General features: G+C 39.3%; 1 long non-coding RNA gene across 1 annotated transcript; it reads right to left on the reverse strand.

The window, feature by feature from the left end:
- Positions 1–200: 200 nt before the first annotated feature.
- On the reverse strand, positions 201–3185 carry LOC119617689. Its single transcript, XR_005234049.1, has 3 exons — positions 2970–3185; positions 2531–2740; positions 201–1525 (listed from the first exon to the last, which is right to left on the reverse strand). It is a non-coding gene; the product is annotated as an uncharacterized LOC119617689 (long non-coding RNA).
- Between the last annotated feature and the right edge of the window lie 1841 nt (positions 3186–5026).

The raw sequence follows: 5026 nt of genomic DNA on the forward strand, positions 1-5026 counted from the left end.
CTAATGAGAGGCGCAGAATCACATTTGGGTGCTTTACTTAGGTGAGATCAGTGCACTGCTACATGTTCATGTTGTGGGAAGCTTCTTTATTTCTGTGATAGAGGTTTAGGTAGAGATATCGGCCTATCACAGATACATATGGATATTTCATTCTGTTCTTCATTTATATATATTTATATATGTTTGTGCTTGCGTCTGTGTGTGTTGAGAACTGTAAGAGCAAATAATCCTTCATTAGCACCCTCAATAAAATGCTTAGCACCCCCTTAGCACCTGCAGAAAAAAATATCTGGAGCCGCCTCTGCTCTGCAGAGGGTCGTTAAGGCTGCATAGAGGACTGTAGGGAGCAGTATTCCCACCACCTCGGACCTATACACATCACGATGCAGAGAGAGAGGGCGCTCCGCATCATGAAGGACTCCACCCACCCTGCACACAGTCTGTTTCAGGCAGGCGGCTGAGGTGCATTCAGAGCAAGGCCACCAGGCTCAGAAACAGTTTCTACCCTGCAGCTGTCAGACTGCTGAACTTAATTCAACTTCATCTCATATATACATTTTTTTGTGTTTGTATGTATGTATGTGTAGATATGGATATATATAAATATATTACTATACAGTTACATGCATAGTTATATGTTTTGTATTTCATGTCTCCTGGCTTGATTTTTACTGATTTTGATCTGATTTTCACAGGTGAAAGGGAACTTGTGGCCTACATTAACAAGTACTTAATAAGGCATAAATAGTCTTCACTTTAGGAGGGTTCACAAAAAGACTGAACTACTGGCAACTGACTTAATTATTAATTCACTGTAGGATAAGTATATAGTTAATTCAAAATATTCTCTAACCATCTAATGCATGTCTAACACATGATGTGATCTAGAATCTGATTTGCAAATCATCTAGAATTGCGCCATTCAAGGTGGCTGCATGTTGGAGTAGCTATGTTACTTTCATTATGAGATATTACTTTTGAAAACTTTATTCCTCTTTTTCTCTTGACATAAATCACCTTTTTTGTATGAATATTTCCTCTGGGATTGGATGCTGTGCAGCTGGAAGGATTTTTACTGAAATCTTTTCTTTTATTCTTCAGTGTTGAACGTGAAGAACCCTGAAGTCCAGTCTTGGCCGAAACCAAGCAGACAGCCTGTAAGTCCACCGGAGGTAAAGCTCCCAGGAAGCAGCTCGCCACCAAAGCTTCCCGAAGGAGCGCCCCGAGTGAAGAGTGAAGAAGCCTCACCTCTACAGCCCCAGAACCGTGGCTCTCAGGAAAATCCACCGCTACCAGAAGTCCACCGAGCTGCTCATCCAGAAGTTGCCCTTCTAGCACCTGGTCCAGGAGATCGCCCAGGACTTCAAGACCGACCTGAGCTTCCAGAGCTCGGCCGTCATGACTCTGCAGGAGGCCAGCGAGGCTCACCTGGTGGGGCTCTTTGAGGACACCAGGACAGAGGACACATTGGGACAGACAGCTTCAGGAGATCCTTCCTGCCTACAGCCATCAGCATCTATAACAACTATTTAACAAAACCAGGATTATGAGCTACAACAACATTTAATTTTCCCTTTGGGATTATTAAAGTATTTTTGAATTGAATTGAATTAAAAGTACATTTACATACATATACACACAGGATATAGAATAGTTAGTTCATAACTTAATAAGCCTGTATAAACACTGAGTATGTTGGTTTTGGAAGTAATTAGCCTTTATGGGTAAAACATTAATAAATGTGTTAAGTTATAGCTTACTAAGTATGAATAATTCTTAATTATTAATGATTTAAAAGTTAAATAACCATTTATTAATGATTAAATAAGGCTAATTAAGGTGTAGCTATTATAAAGTGCTACCGGCTGAAGTAACCCTACTGATGTGATAAACAATGAAGATTACAAATTTTAACTATGCAGAAACGAACAGAGTAGTGTGATTTTTTTATTTTTATAATGAACAGGCAGGATGGAGAACTCACTGAAATCTACACACCATCACTCTGACAAAACTCTGAGAACAGAGTAAGTAATAGAGAAACTGGAAATATCAAATAGGTAAAAATTAATAAATGAAGATGGAAAAGCCCAAGACACAGCCGTGCAGATGTCCTGCACTGTCACCTCTCCATCCAGAGCCATAGAGGCTAAATCTCACTGGTGGAGTGAGCTCTGAGCCCCACTAGAGGGTGCGATCTAGAGAAAATAGGTCTGTGATATTGCCTTACACAGAAAAGCACTATAACATGGTCTCTGAAATGAACAAATGCTCAGAATGGTGAAACATGGTCTTGCATGTAATGTAGCAGGGGAGCATGCACGGCACAGAAGAGATGAAGTAGGCCACTTCCTCAGAATTTTTTGGAGGACTAAAGAAGCCATCCAGTGTTATGACTCTGGATCTGTAGTAGCTGCTGATGTTCTTAGGTGTAAATACTGGGTTAGGACACATCACAGATGAACTGCCATCTGTTTGGATTCTAGAAGAGACAGGAAGAAACCACAAAAAGAATAGATACCTCACTCACTCTCTATGCTGACATCAGAGCTGACTATGATGTTTGCAGATGATATTGCGATCTGTGGTGAGAACACGGAACATGTGGAAGAGAACTTGGAGAGGTGGAAGTATGCACTTGAAAGATGAGGAATGAATGTAGCGGTCCCTTGAATTAACAAACCAGAAGCAGGGAGTTCCAAACTGGTGCAGTTTAATATCACCTTCGTCACCGTGAAAACTGTAGTGCAAAGAAAAAATCATAAAAAAAACAACATTATTTAACATGTTCAAATACAATAAAATCATCCTTGAGCTTTTCACAAACACAACAACATACCACATTTCATGTATACAAGTAAATACGCTAATGTTTGCAGAATGAATAAGTCATTCTTAACTTTTCAACATGATTTCCCACTTTAAACAAATAACATATCTATCACAAACACAATTAAGCGTATTCATACCTCATTCTGCTTTCCAAGGGCGCTAGTTACAGTTTACACACTTTTTGTTCGCCATCTCAAGCTGTCTCCTCGTGTTCTCAGAACAGGAAGTGCTCTAATAAAAAACTCACGAAGAAGAAAATGTGCTGCCTTTTAAATAAAACACAATTGTCCACTAGATGTCACTGTTAGACCACTGATCAGTAAAAATAAAGAATATTAAGTCATTTAGTAGCCATTTACACTCCCACCAAATCCTGATCCAATGAATAAAAAAAACTGATGCATAAAGAGTGCATGCATTGCTCTGGATTTCTCAAATCTACTAAATGAACAAATTCACAATCTATCAGCAAGTCCATAAACTAACTATAGAACAAATATCTGTCTGTCTTCATTAATTCTCCAAAAGAAGAACTAACTTCCGAACTGGTCTTTCAATGACTGAAGGTTTAGAAGAGCCATTTAGCTTTCGCTCTCCCAGTTGAACTTTGACGCAACAGACCAAGCCATCGTCGCCTTGAATAGTTTCAACTACTCGCCCTAGTTGCCACTGGTTTCTCGGAAGGTTGTCATCCTTGATAATGACAATATTATCTTTCTGAAAATGTTCAACAAATATTCCCTTTTCCAGCGACTCCAGAATTGTTCAATGAGATACTGCACTCTCCTCCACCTCTTTGTGGCATATATGTCCTCATTAACGAACACACCAGGGGGAGGAAGAGCAACCTTAGATTTCATCATGATGAGATGATTAGGCGTTATGGGCTCAAGTGCCCGAGGATCATTGATTCTATCCACTGTCAATGGGCGACTATTGACAATAGCCATGGCTTCATATAACAATGTCCTGAGGGAAGCATCATCAAGTCGACCTGTGCATTGTGCAAAAGTAGCATTCAACACATTTCAGATGGTTCTAATCTGTCTTTCCCAAACGCCACCTGCATGACTGTCAGCGGGAGCGTTAAAAACAAATTCACACTATTTATCAGCCAGAAAAACTTCTAGTAACTTAGTGTCACAATGTTTCAATGCTTGTTTGAACTCATTTCTGGCACCGACAAAATTAGAGCCCTGATCACAGCGCAGTTGTTGCACAGCTCCTCTAATGCTGATAAAACATCTCAATGCATTTATGAATGAGTCTGTTGACAATCTTCAAGCATTTCTATGTGAACAGCTCTAGAATAGAGACGTGAAAATTAAGCCATATCTCTTGTATTCTTTGCGGGCTTTCTTCACAATAATTCAATTCAAATTCAATTCAAAAATACTTTATTAATCCCAAAGGGAAATTAAATGTCGACGTAGCTCATTTAAATCAAGGAGTTATTACAGATGGTGATGGCTGTGGGCAGCGGTCCGTTTTACAGCTAATCTGAAGAAGCCTTTGACTAAAGAGACTCTGTTTTCTGATGATGGTCTCATGAAGAGGATGGTCAGGGTTGTCCATGATTTCCTTGATTTTATGCAAAATCCTTCCTTGCATCATCTCCAGAGGTTCCACAGTCATCCCCAGAACAGAACCAGCCTTCTTTATCAGGTAGTTGAGCCTTTTTAGGTCCCTGGCTCTGATGCTGATGGCAGAGGAGATGACACTCTCAACCAGGGGTGTCACTAGGTTTTAAGGACAAGGGGGGCTTAGCCCCCAGGAGATGCACAGGATGTGAGCAAACGTAGTGGGCTAGAACAAAATTTCTCAAACAGCTAACAAAACCTGAGTTGCTTTTCCACATTTTTGGACACATTGAACAGATACCTTACTGTGTAAACGTTTTAAGCAACCAATTATATTTTTATTCAGAACATCAACAAACAGGAAATATGTTTACAGTTTTAACAAGAAAAATTAACATATATTTTTTTTATTTTGTGAATTGAATATTACTATACTGTATTAAATGCCGGCTAATGTACACTATAATGTTTGGTGCTGGTGTATACCCAGTTATGAAGTCTAACTGTGACTTTATATATTATATAAAATCTCTCAGTTATTCCACAGCATTGATTTAGATTAACTGACACAAGAATGCTTCTGTAGAAAACGATCATTACTGCTATAACATTCT

Source organism: Kryptolebias marmoratus, linkage group LG14, assembly GCF_001649575.2.
Source record: "Kryptolebias marmoratus isolate JLee-2015 linkage group LG14, ASM164957v2, whole genome shotgun sequence".
Taxonomy (NCBI): Eukaryota; Metazoa; Chordata; class Actinopteri; order Cyprinodontiformes; family Rivulidae; genus Kryptolebias; species Kryptolebias marmoratus.